Below are 13,417 nucleotides of genomic sequence, written 5' to 3'. Positions count from 1 at the left end.
TAATACTTTCAAGGAAAAAATAAAATGTGTCACAATTGTGAGATATTCAAGTGGGAGGATTTGTGTGTGTGTGTGTGTGTGTGTGTGTGTGTGTGTGAGAGAGAGAGAGAGAGATAACAGAAATAACAAATAGGTACAAAGAACATCCAAAACAAGGATCTACATTTTGGGGGGGTGGGGGGAAGGTGGGTACTGGGGATTGAACTCAAGGCACTCAATCACTAAGCCACACCTCCAGCCCTATTTTGTATTTTATTTAGAGACAGGGTCTCACTGAGTCACTTGGCACCTCACTGTTGCTGAGGCTGGCTTTGAACTTGCTATCCTCCTGCCTCAGCCCCCAGAGCCCCTGGGATTGCAGGCAAGCGCCACGTTGCCCAGCAAGACCTACTTTTAATTCAGTCGAAATGCAAGGCAAATATGTGTTCACCTTTAATTGTAGAAAAATATTTTAAAATATCAACCTTAAAGAAAAGGTGGTATAATACTTTTTACTGACAGATTCAAGAAACATAAAATACACATTTTTATCTAGTTTATGGTGGAAAAACACTTTGAGAAGGCAATATACCATTCTAAATTAAGGGAATTCTTTTCTTTTTAAAAATATTTTTAGTTGTAGATGGACACAATACCTTTATTTTATTTATTTATTTTTACATGGTGCTGAGGATCGAACCCAGTGCTTCACAGGTGTGAGGCAAGCACTCTACCATTGAGCCACAACCCAAGGCTGGGAATTCATTCTTAATAGAAGAAAATCCCTAATTTCCATGAGAATTAGTGTGGTACCCTATTCTTCTCAAACAGACCAGATTTTTGTGTTTTTCATTTTGTTTTGTTTTAATGGTTCTGGGGCTTGAACCCAGAGGTGCTATACCACTGAGCCACATCCTCAATGACCCCTTTTGTTTTCTTTTTGAGACAGTCTCCCTATGTTGCTAAGGTCTTGATAAATTGCTGAGGCTGGCCTTGAACTTGCACTACTCAAGCCTCAACCTCCTAAACTGCTGGGATTGCAGGCATTGTGATACTACGCCTGACCTAAACAGACTATTCTCACATAAAATATTCTCAAATGAATTGCCCACCAATAAAAGAAAATTATCCATTTACATTTTAAAAATCTATTTTTATCAGGACTTCCCAAATAAGTTAGCAGTGGCTTTGGGAACTATGAATCCACATCTTTGACAGGACAGCAGCTGTCTAAAATTAAAGGTTTGTTGAAAGGGTGGGTGGGATATAGAAATCAAATGGGTATAAACATTTTATACCTTAGAACCTTTTCATGATGACCCCCAAGAGCTGAAATGATCTGTCACCTGGGGTATGCCCTGGCTTTTAAATGGAACTTTTATAAGTGGAATATTTTCAAAAATAACAATGAGGGAAAGCAATGTTTTTGAAAAATGTGTTTGAAAGTGGAAAATATTTATAATATATTAGGCAGATAAAAGAGGTTAAAAAATGCAGGAGATCTCAATTATGTAAAACAAACACACACAAAAAAAACTAATGAAACCCACATTGCCCTCTAACAGAACACCCCTGCATAATGTTCACAGGGGCATGGCCAAAGAGGTTCTGTACCCAGTCCTTCCCCTGCTGTGCCCAACACACCTGCACAGGTAGAGGGGAGTTACACAGCACTTTGAGGAGTTTGAGCCCTTAGGAAGATGTCTTTGACAAAGCTAAGTCTAACATCAATCAATGTGGCACTCTGTGGTCCTGATAGCTTGCTTGTTTGCCTTTTTCCTCCCCAAACACCTATTAGCATCCTAATTGAAGTCCTTGCTTAATGAACACAGGTAGACACAAAGATTGGTGAAAGACCAGACAGAAACACAGTCGGACATCAAAAGTGGCAATCTATGGGTTATAGGATTTCAGATTACATTAATTTTTCCAAATTTTCTATAAGTAACACATATTACTTTCACAATTGGGGGGGGGGGGCTTCTGTAATGTTTTAGGATCACAAAACTGTCACACTGTGCAACTTTATTTCAAACCATTCATTGTTGAAAAGTACATTTGGTCATTTGAATGCCAACACATTAAGTTGAAGAAAAGTAGAAAGACCTGGCAATCTGTAGACCAGCTACGAAAAACAAGCTATAAAAAAAAAAAAACAACTGTACTCTAGTTAAATACCGTTCTCAGATTTCTCGTGTTCTGCGCAAAAAAAGGAGGCAAGGAGGCCAGCTCTGGCAAAAGATGAAGGACAAACTCAGCCTCACTAATTTCCACTTTATTCTCTCAGATGCCAACCATTACATGGCAGCCTTTGGGAGAAATTTAAAATGTGTAGAGATAATCCAAACAATGTTTAGTCTCTTTATTTTCCTCATGAAAGACAGCATAAACAGAGGAGAAATTATAGCTTTTGAGACATTTCCATGTATCTGAGACAGTACCATCCATATCATTTGAAAGATGTTTGAATTTTATGTTTTAAAATTTTTCAGCTTTGTTGAAATAAATGCTAATTAGTGCCAGTGATTTTTTCCAAACAAAAGTATATTTTTGCATATTTCAAATGTATTTTTATTGCCTATGTTTTCCTTTAGAATACTACAACTTCAACAAGATAATTGAAAGGCTATATTTTAGCCTTGACCAGTGCATTCTTTTCTCTGCAGAGTTTCAAAATGTCTTAAGAATTAAAATGCTGGGTTGGGCTATGGCTCAGTGGTGGAGTGCTTGCCTAGCAAGTGTGAGGCGCTGGGTTCGATCCTCAGCACCACATAAAAATAAATAAATAAAGGCATTGTGTCAGACTACAATTAAAAAAAAATTTTAAAAAGAATTAAAATGCTGCAAAAGTTGAATGCTATTCAGTAAAATGTCTATGTATTAATCATAGAAAACCTAGTCACGGTCTCTGTTGAAATTTTTCCACAAACTTGAATGCCAGATTCAGAGAACATAAGGCCCTCTGCACCAGTCATTCCCAATAAGAAGGCCTAAATTGGTTAAGTGGTTCATCCATTCAAGGTCACACTGGTACTTAGGGACAGCACAAAGCCAGATGACAATTTCCAGAAGACTAAGATTTTGGATCCATAACTGAAATCTCCCTGAGTTAATTAAGACAATGACTGCATCTCAGCCTTGGCAGGAACAAAGAGATAATATTTATGTGAGAATGAACTTACTCCATCTGTGCCTGGCACCCGAATCTTTCCCTTCACTGTATGAGGCGCGCACTTCAACTTGTTCTGCCTGTTTTCCAAATAACTCTTGATTGATGCCAGGAAAAAAAAAAAAAAAAAAAAAAACCTCCTGTTATTCTATCTGAGCCCAGCCTTCCTAATTTGATAAACATTAGAATATGGGTATTGTGAGGATGTGGGGGGGGGTACAGTTTTTTAAATCAAGAAGCTATAAAACAAGTCATTTTATTTTCTAAATGTGTGCATTAAATCCACCCTGACCCCACATGAATTGTCTACCAGCAATGAAGAAATTCCAGCATACCTGCACTCTTACAATACCAAGATTTTATCAACAATTATGGATTTAGACCTTCAAACATGAGCACAAACTTTGCTCTGAAGGGGATGAAGGTTTTGTTTTTTTTTTTAAGTATCAGGGAAATAATTTATCTACTAAGAACATACACATTTCCTAGTCTGTTCAGGACAAAGCTACTGTTCCAAACAACCATCTTTGTTTTGGTTTGGTTTTTGGCTTCTTACATTTCGGGACTCAATAAAATTTATCAGGCACCTGGCTTTTCCTAAACAGCTACTTCAAGCAACCCTTTATTTTCCTTTTTCTCCTCCATCCCCCCTCCTCCTCCTCACCTCCCTCTTCCTCCCGCCCTTCTCTACTCCCTGTCTTTCTCTCCCTCTCCCTCTCCTCTTCTGTCTCCATTCTGCAACAGACTTTAGTTTCTCAATGGGCTTTTGCCCCACAAAGGTTCCAAGTTCAGGCAGCTGCATCAGCACCAACCAGCTTGATAATTAAATTAAACTATCTCATAGGATATGGCGGGGGGGGGGGGATTCCTTTCATTAATTTTTGGGTTTTCTTTCTTTCTTTTTAATGGCTATTATATCCAATTTTAATGGTAGGTTATGTATTTGTTATTCCTGACAAGAAAATAAGAAGATGCTATTCTTCTGGAATTCTTAAAATAACAGTAATTAGTTCCATCATCATCATCAACATCACCATCAGCTCCATGCTTCCCAGCTCACACAACAAGAAATTCAAGTTGACGTGTCGTGTTGGTCCAACTTTTATACCAGCCCTCAGTTCAGTCAAGTCTCACCCTCTTTGACAGCCCCCTCATTACTCCTCCCTCCTTGAAACACTGTCAACTGGCTTCCAGACACTATTCACCCTTGGTTTTCTTCCTGATTCTTTAGGTCTCTCCTATCCTCTCATCCCTTATTGGTTCTTCCCAGTCTCCTTGCCTCTAAGAGGAAGTGTCTTGAAAGTAGTGTTCAGACCCCTTAGCTTCCTATCTGCATTCACACTTTTTTTCCTCCCTAGTTTTATTTTTTTGTCCATATTTTATGGGTGCATTATAGTTTTACGTAATGGTGGGATTTGTTGTCACGGATTTTTACATGCACACAGTAAAACAATGTAATTTGTCCAATATCATTCCCCCTGACCCTCTTTCCTCCCCCTGATCACTTTCCTACTGAACCCACACAAACTCACACTCCAACATTGGCCTATCTTCAGCTCAGACCTCTCTCTGAATTCCAGACTCAGATCCAATCAACTACCAGTTACATCTCTTGTTACTCAGACATTTAATGAGAGTCTTAAATCTTAGAGATCCAAAACCAACTCCTGAGCGTTCCCATCCAAACCTGTTGTAATGCAATCCTCCATGTTTTGATAAACAGCAACTCCCTAAACACTGGACTCCCTCTCCCCACCCTTCTCATACCTTACCTAGAATTCACTAGTAAATCCTATGGGTTCTATCTACAAAATAGACTGAGTCTCCAACCCCTTCAAATCACTCTCAGCCCTCACAGTTGTGTAGAAATCCACAGCACCATGGCTTCTCTGGCTGTCATGACAACCTCCCATCTAACTCTCTTACATCTAGACTTGGCCCCTTAGCATCTACTCTGAACTTAGCAGCCAGTGAGTCTTCTCAATTATAAGCAACATCATATACTATTGGGCTTAACTGCTTAACTACTACACCATGGTTCCCCACTTCCTCAGATTAGGAGCTCAAGTCATCACAGAGGTCCACAAGGCCCTCTATTATCTGACCCTCACTTCTGCCCCATCTCCCAAGGCTCTACCCCTGGCTTGATGCAGTCACACGAGCTTCCTTATTCTTCTTCGTGCTTTACTTCTGCTTGGGGTATTTGCATTTGCCTTTCCCGACCCCCGAGTCTCGCCCAGATGACCTTAGCCACTCAGAACCTGAATCAAAGGCCACCTTCTCATGGAAGCCTTCCCTGTCCATCCTTTCTAAAACTATAACATGCCCTAGTCCCCCCAGTCCCTTTTTTCTCTGAAATGATTATCAGTAAATACATACTATAATTTTGACTGTTTTAGTATTCTCTCATCCAAACTAGAACGTCACATCAAGCTGATTTTTCTTTTTCACTTCTGAAGCTCAGTTACTAAAACAAAGAGGCAGGAGGACAGTCCACAATTATTGGATGAGTAAATAAATGCTCCTCTATAACTTGTTCTTCTTCTACTTACAAAAGATCCTGATCATATTTTCCACACAAATAAACACACAGTGGCACAGGGACAAAATTGGCCATGAGTGGATAATAGTTGAAGTTGGTTATATATGTGCAAGGATTCTTTACCCTATTTCTACTTTTGTGTATCTTTGAAATTGTATATAATTTTAAAATATGCATTTACTTAACTATTTGTAGTGACTACATAATACTCCACAGACTGACTCTAACATACAAAACTACATAATCATTACCTTACCACAAGATAAATTTGAGTTCCATCTTTTTCACTATCTTCAAAAGTGCTAGAAAGAAATCTCTCACAAATACCTGAATATAATCCTACAGTAAGTTCCTAGAAAAATAAGTGTTTGCACGTTTAAAATTTTATAGACTGCCGATCTTCCCTTCAGAAATTCTGTACCAACGTCTGCTCCTATGAGCACATAGAGAAGTGCTACTCAAAGAGTGCTCCACAGAATAAAGCAGATTGCAAATTGTTCATTACTGGTCCATAATAAGAAAGGTGCAGAAATTAAGATAACACTGAGAAATATTTATGGCACTATGTCAGGGTATTTTTAAAATCTTATAAACATTTTATATGTGTGTGAATGTACACATACATATAAATACATTTATGTATATATTTTTTTTAATAATTGTGTATATTTCTCCTTTTCTTTTTCTGGTCTACTTTTACAATATTTTTAACAAACATATACACCAAAAATAGAGCAGGATAAGTGACCCTTCACCACAGTTAGAAAAAAAAATGCTACTATTTGCTTACCCACACCAACAATTACTAGGTACAGAATCTTTTATTTATTTATTTTTCTTAAATCGATGGTGTCAATTACTAAGCAAGGATATATCCTTATTGGTTTAATTTGCACTTTTAATTGCTCTCAGGTTTGCCCATCTTCTCATATGTGGCTGACCCCATGTTCATTATCTTATGAATTGCCTGTTTATTTTCCACAACTCCATTAAGATGTTCATCTCATGAATAATATTGTAATGGTTTATTTTAAAAGCTCTTTGAATCTTTGGAATGTCTAAGTTGATGATAAAGATGTTTGTTGATGATATTTTCCTAGAAGACTATGTATCTCTCAAACAAGTTGAAATGGTTTCCCTCTATACCAAATTTTTTTTCATGAAAATAAAGATTTAAAATATTGTATGTAGTCACATTTCTTTTCCCTTTCCTTCACGGTTTCTCCTTGGAGATGCTTTCCCTCCAATACCACAAGATTATAAAAGTATCTATGCATGTATATTTTCACTCATATTAATAGTTTACATGGTTATACTTACAACTTTGACCCCTAGAGTTATTTTTACATGAGTGGCATGGTACAAATCTTGTTTTATTTTTCCAGATAACTAGCCAGGTGTCCTGACACATTTTGTTGAATAATTCATCTGTTTCCCACCCATCTGAAATATCAACCTTATTACATACTAAATTAGCATACATGCATGCCTAAAAATAGATTATATTTATGTAACCTGTATAAATACCACCATTCAATTATAATTAGCTTATATAACAGTGGCCCTGATAAATATTTCCCATAATTCTGGGAAAGTTGATAAGTTCATTCTTCGAATCAAGTTCCAAATCACTTTGTTAAATTACCCAGCATTGATTAAGAGTTGTATTAAGCTACTTAGAGATCTCTCCACCACAAGATGGTAAAAATACTATCAGAATAAAACTGATGTATTTGTATTACTGTACTGAATCTGGCTGTTCAAGAATGAGGGATCTCTCTCCCTTGATTTAAAATTTATTTTATCTCCTAGAATTAAGTTCTATAGTTTCCCTTATTTTGTTCCTATATATTTCTAGGTAAATTACTGCTATGTTTTGTACTGTTGTATTGTGCTGTTATTTTAAGTGAAACCTCTTCATAAGAATATTTTCTAGCTTTATATTAGTGGCTAAATCATTAATCAATTTTTACTTATTTGTTTGCATGAACCACAACCTTATTCAACAACCATAATGCTTCTAATATCTTTCCAGATGAATCTAAACATATTCTGTTAATTCTATTCATATCTTCACTCAAGCACCTGTTACATGTATCCCAAGATATCAGCAAAGGTTAATATTATATTAAAATATGGATGCCCTCCCATAATCTAGTACAGCATAAAAAGTATGTATGTATAAATATATACATATATGTATTTATTTATTTATATAAAATAGTGTTCGATAGATATTGTGAGGTCTATAAACTCCTATGCAGTATCTAACAGTCTAGAAAGAGAGGAAAAATATGACCAAAGGAGCCCAAAGTAGAGCTGAAGCACAGGGTATGCTACAGAAGGATTAGAGTCAACTAATAAATGGTTCATTTCTAAATGCAAGGTTAACTTGCTTCTTGTTTGGTAAAAAAATAATGCATTATGGAATATACTGAGATATGCTTTAGGAAAAGAAGGCATGGTGAAAACATGAGGCAATTTTAGGATGAAAAGAACTGAGGCAGAGAATATACAAGCCATGTTACCAATCATTGCAAGAAGGTTCCAGATCATGGGCAATTAAAAAATGGAAAAATGTCATCGAGTAACTAAGAAAAACTGTTATAATTAACATGGCTAAATGAAAGTGTCTACATGTAATGTCAGTTTCTGTAACAAACAGGTCTGAAAATATATGAAGAGTGAATGCAAGAGTTTGTCTCTTTGTCTTGCTCATATAATTTGTACTCCACCTTCCATTGTATAGAGTTGTTACTGAGAAAGACTATACATATGACCCTTAAAGATCATCTGCTCAGGGAGTAGGGGTGTGGCTCCATGTTACGGTGCTTGCCTATCATGTGCAAGTCCCTAAGTTACACCTCCAACATCACACACCCACAAAAAGTTTCTATTCAGAGACAGTGTGGTGTTCTAAGTTGGTGAAGATGACAAGGTGATGAGTCCCCTTGGCCCTGTTTCCCTTCATCACTAAAGCCTCAGAGTGCATTATTTTTTTGCCAAACGAGAAGCAAATACAAATGCCCCCAGCAGAAGTGAACATGAAGAAAAACAAGGAAGCAACTATGACTGCATCCAACCTGAGGGGAAAAAAAGGAAGTAGGAGTATTTAGAAGCCTTGTCCTGGATTTAACACATATTACTCTGCCTACATCCCACTGATGTAAAGAAACCAAGTGACTCACCTAGATACAACTAGAGGCTGCTTTGCCAGTCTCTGCAGTTGGATAGCTATGCAACATAATAACTTATTTCTATAGAAGGCTGAGCACAATCTATGATGGGACAGCTGGCAATCTGTCCCTGGGGTGATGGTCCCACTTCCAAACACTAACATGGAATGTGAAGAAACAAATAATAAGAGATTCCACCTCAAAGATGGGCAGCCTACCCATGCCAGAATAACACTTGGGAAGAGAAGAATCCCCTGGCACACCACCTGTGGCATTCCATGGAGGAAGCTGTGGCACTTCCTCACAGACGGTCACACAGCTGCTGTGTGCACCAAAGTGAGGAATCAGTACACAGGAAGAACAGAAAATATGCTTGAGAACTCAAAACACAACGTAAAACCATGTGTGAGACTATTTGTTCTAGAAAACAAATAAAACAGGCAGATCAACCTAGCTGGTAGGAATCGAAAATACAGCAATTGTTCACAGACAACAGTTTTGATGAGATTCTGAGTGTCAATTTGAGATTTTCTGAGTAGATACTCTGAGAGTATAAATAGAAGTGTAAACACTACTTCAATCAAAGGAAAAGAAAGACTCTCTACCAAAACCAGAGTAGGTTGTCTGAACTTCTGTTAGATGCACTTTTTCATTAAAAAAAAATATTCCTTCCCATAAAAGAAGATCAGGCTATCTTACTTGTGCATGAACCGATTTAAGGAATCACTGACGTGTGGTTTCTCTTAATGTGCTTTAAAATTATGTAGAAGGGCATGTAGGTGGGAATAAGGAAAGCAAGACTGGGCTCCTTACACACACAAGGAGAGCTGTTTTCTTAGACCTTTTCTCTGGTTCTTAACAGTTGACTGTGACATCTACTACACTGTTGGCACAGGTCACCACCACTGGCTCTGACACCTCCATGCTGACTGAGCCTGTGCCAGCAAGGGACAGAATTTTAAACCACCATCTGCCTCTCTGAATCATCACACCACAATCCCAGTTTAGCAACTGTGAGGTCCCATTAGTGCTCCCACCAGCTAGTAGAGGTCAGGAAAAATACAAAAGTGTGCATTTCTGTTTGGAAAGTAAAGAGGAACAGAGCATTCTCACCCAGTCAGCTACTACAATGATGGATCCCCCCCAAATTCAAGATTTTTTTTTTTTTTTTGCAGTGCTATAGATGAACCCAGGACTTTGTAAATGCTAAACAAGTGCTCTACCACTAAGCTACACTCCCAGTCCAGGAAATTCAAGTTACGTTTAAATGACCACTTATGGCTACTTGTTTGAAGCCTACATCTAACCAATCCAATCGTGTATAAGAACTGGTCTGTTTATAAAATTGTTTTAGAAGAATGTTCCTCCATTGCCCCCAGTAACTCAATCGCCTATACTTTATTTTCCCTGACAAACACATTTGGTGTCACTGAAGTGGGATTTGCTGAAATTGAAACATGTGGTTTGGGAAGAGGAAGGATAAAAGAGTAGGGAATGAGGAACCTTTGATTCCTGGGTGGCCATAAGATTCCCCTTAGCATGGATCAACACTTGTGCTGTGATCGGTTACCAAAGGGAAAATGTACCCATAGAATTGAGAAATGGATCTAACTCCTGGAGAACTGGTCAATTTGATACTAAGGAAAGTCAAGCTAATAAGGAAAAAGCAAAATATACTGTGGTTATTGTTAGCTGTCTTGGTTAAAATGAAATTAAGAGAGAGTGCTGGGCCCAGAAGTCCAGATGTCTGTCTGTCAAATGCTATAAATAGGGATGATTCCTAAGCAAGACACTGTAACTATGTTTCTAAACCTCATGTCAGAACTCCTAAGGGTCTGAAGGGGGCAATTTGTGACCTCACCCCATCTAGCTAAAGTGGGACTCATAGTGAATGCAGTTAAACTGCCTAATGGTAAACACAGGTCTCTAGTTCTCCACTATCTGAATGGGACTGACTTACTAGACTCATAGTACTGCCTACAGTCTAGACCAGGACAGAAGCCAATCCTAATATCCCTTCCAAAGGTAGAAAATGTATTAATGGATACAAGAAGGAACAGCAAATGATTTGGGTAAAATGAGAAATAAATGAACTCAATATTTATATCATGCTTATCAGCTTATTTCTGATCATCATTTTACTCTCTGTTTGTGATTAATTCATACTTCTCTGTGTCATCTGTGAAACCAAAATCTGAAGAAATAATTTGAGGAAAAAAGCAAACATTTACTGATAACATTTTTAGTTATTTCACTGTAAGTGATCTTCATGTAGCAGATTTTTGAAATCCCATTTTGAAGCAAATTAGAGATAATCTTCCCTTTTGGTGTCTCTACCAGTATAATCTTGTAACATACTCTCATAGTGTTTCTACCCAAATGCTGAGTTTACTCTAGTCTTTCAATTTATCTTATCTATACAGGCTAAATGTTTCAACTCAGCTTCAATCCCTCTTTTTCCAATTCAGAGATTGGAGTGCATGAGCATTCTCCACACTAGATCTCCAATGGTCTAGTTTGTCTTTCACTTTTTGATACCTAGAGGTGGGTGGGTCAATTTATAAATAAAATATGAGCAACTACTTGAGGACCTGGATCTGTCAGAGGGAAGTGAGCCATGCCCAGGGTATAGATGGCCTCGACCTGCACCAGCAACTCAAAGTTGGAGGTGAGAGGTCACTTTAGTGAACAGGAGAGAAAAATGAGAAAAGACCCCACCAGCATTGCAAATGTTTATTATAAATAAATGGGGAGGCACGATTCCACATCACAACATCTCTTCCCAGAAAGCTCTAACAGTTAAATCTTATAACCTAAGAGAAAATTACAGACTAACGTTAAAAGATAATGATGCAAGCTCAGTCTATGCCACTATGATTTTAAAAATCCCCAAACTCTGAGAGGTCCTATGATTTGGGGTGAGAGTCTCATAGGACATACCCAGGTCTTGTGCCTAGGGCCCTCCATCTCCATGGGTACTCCAAGGGTACTTCCAAATGCACCTTACAGACAGGGCAGCTAGCAGATGTCATCCACACTACAGAGTATCAATAAAAACAAATGCAACTGCAAGGCTAATAGGAGCTAAACCTATGACATTTAGAAACCTCTTGGAGATGCTACAGACAGATTACAAAAAAAAAAAAAGCAACACAATACACCCAGGTATACCCACAACTTTGTCATACCCACAACCTTGATAAAGTAACAAGAAAATCACAACCCATGCTCTGCAAAAGAAATCCCATAGGAAAAAAAATAGGAAAGATGATGATTTTTACTGGCCACAGACCATTTTATACTTCCAAATTCTGGGCTTCCTAGGAAGATGTCACCCACTGAATAGAGAAACATTTCATCAAGATGGGATGAAATGAATCTTTCCAATAAAAAATTGCACCTACTGTAAGGTGCTCATTCATTTCATATCCCAAGCCCTGTAGGTATCCACTACTCTCTCAAAACTGTCCTAAACAGCCTTTTCAGAGCCTGGCAAATTCAAATTCTGAATTTAGAAACCCGAGTTTTTAATTCAATCCATAATGACACATGTTAAGAGCATATAAATTGCTTCTCAACTAAATGTTCTGGGTATAATTTATTCAATATAATATATTTGCTTTAAAGTCATAGATTAATTTTTAAAAGCTTTTTGCCTACCTTTTCAAGAAAGATCACATTTCAGGATCCCATATCACAGAGAAACCATCTTTTCCTGTAGGGAAAAAAAATAAAAGAAAGACTATCCACTAGTTACAAGAAGCAGCAAAGGTTCATTTTTAAGACCTATTCTAATCTCATTGTGGCTTCATTTACAATGTTAAAACAATGGAAAACCTTTAAATTAGACTTAAAATATTGCTCCGTTCCTATCTAAATGAAACACTTTAAAGACTTTGGCTCTAATGATTTGATTTCTGAAAATCAAATGGATAAACATACAAAATCAAATGGAAAACAGGCAAAAAATAAATGGAAATTCTTCCAAAATTAGAATTAAAGCATATACTTACATATGTCTACCCCAATGACATATGTTCAAACATTTTGTTCAATTTAAATGAAGAAGCAAATGTATAAAATTCTACTCCTGTTTCTACTTTTCTGTGGGAAGATGAGACAAAGCAACTGTACTGCTGTGTAGATCAGAAGGTAAGAGAACTATAAGCTGCTACCTCCTTATGCTGAAATTTTTATTATCTAAGCCAGTTAGCCATATTTATGGGCTCCATTTTTCTTATTTAAGACTTTTGGATCAAGAAATAAACATAAATGAAACTAAATCAAAATAGGACACATCTGATTTTATTTCACATTTGTAATAAACTATGTACAAATTTCCTGTTACCAAAGTTATCATGACTTTTTTGTTCAAAATTACTTGTTGGTGTAGATTATTTTAATGTATTATCTTTAAACATTCAAATCCAAATTAGGAAGTAAATGATTTAGTTTAACATAAGTTAGTCATCTAATACTATAACTCTGACCCTGAACCTGACACTTGGGTTTCATATGCAATTTAATTTCCCAGGGGAGCAATGATGTATG

General features: G+C 37.2%; 1 protein-coding gene across 12 annotated transcripts in view; it reads right to left on the bottom strand.

Annotated features, from left to right (window-relative positions):
• PLCB4 (phospholipase C beta 4) overlaps positions 1-13,417 on the bottom strand; it is a 388,840-nt gene that overhangs the window by 348,924 nt on the left and 26,499 nt on the right. For 6 of the 12 annotated variants that reach the window (XM_081291654.1, XM_081291650.1, XM_081291659.1 and 3 more), the window contains exon 2: positions 12,527-12,581. The exons of 5 other annotated variants lie outside the window; for them this stretch is intronic. The gene's annotated coding sequence lies outside the window, so the exon portion shown is untranslated. Of the gene's footprint in view, positions 1-3,161; positions 3,246-12,526; positions 12,582-13,417 lie in introns of all 12 variants that reach the window. One more of the 12 variants, XM_081291661.1, reaches the window with a different exon arrangement.

This window comes from Spermophilus citellus (genome assembly GCF_964194105.1).
Source record: "Spermophilus citellus genome assembly, chromosome: 4".
Taxonomy (NCBI): Eukaryota; Metazoa; Chordata; class Mammalia; order Rodentia; family Sciuridae; genus Spermophilus; species Spermophilus citellus.
The sequence above is the reverse complement of the archived record's forward strand: the minus strand, read 5'-3'. Positions and strand labels throughout refer to the sequence as shown.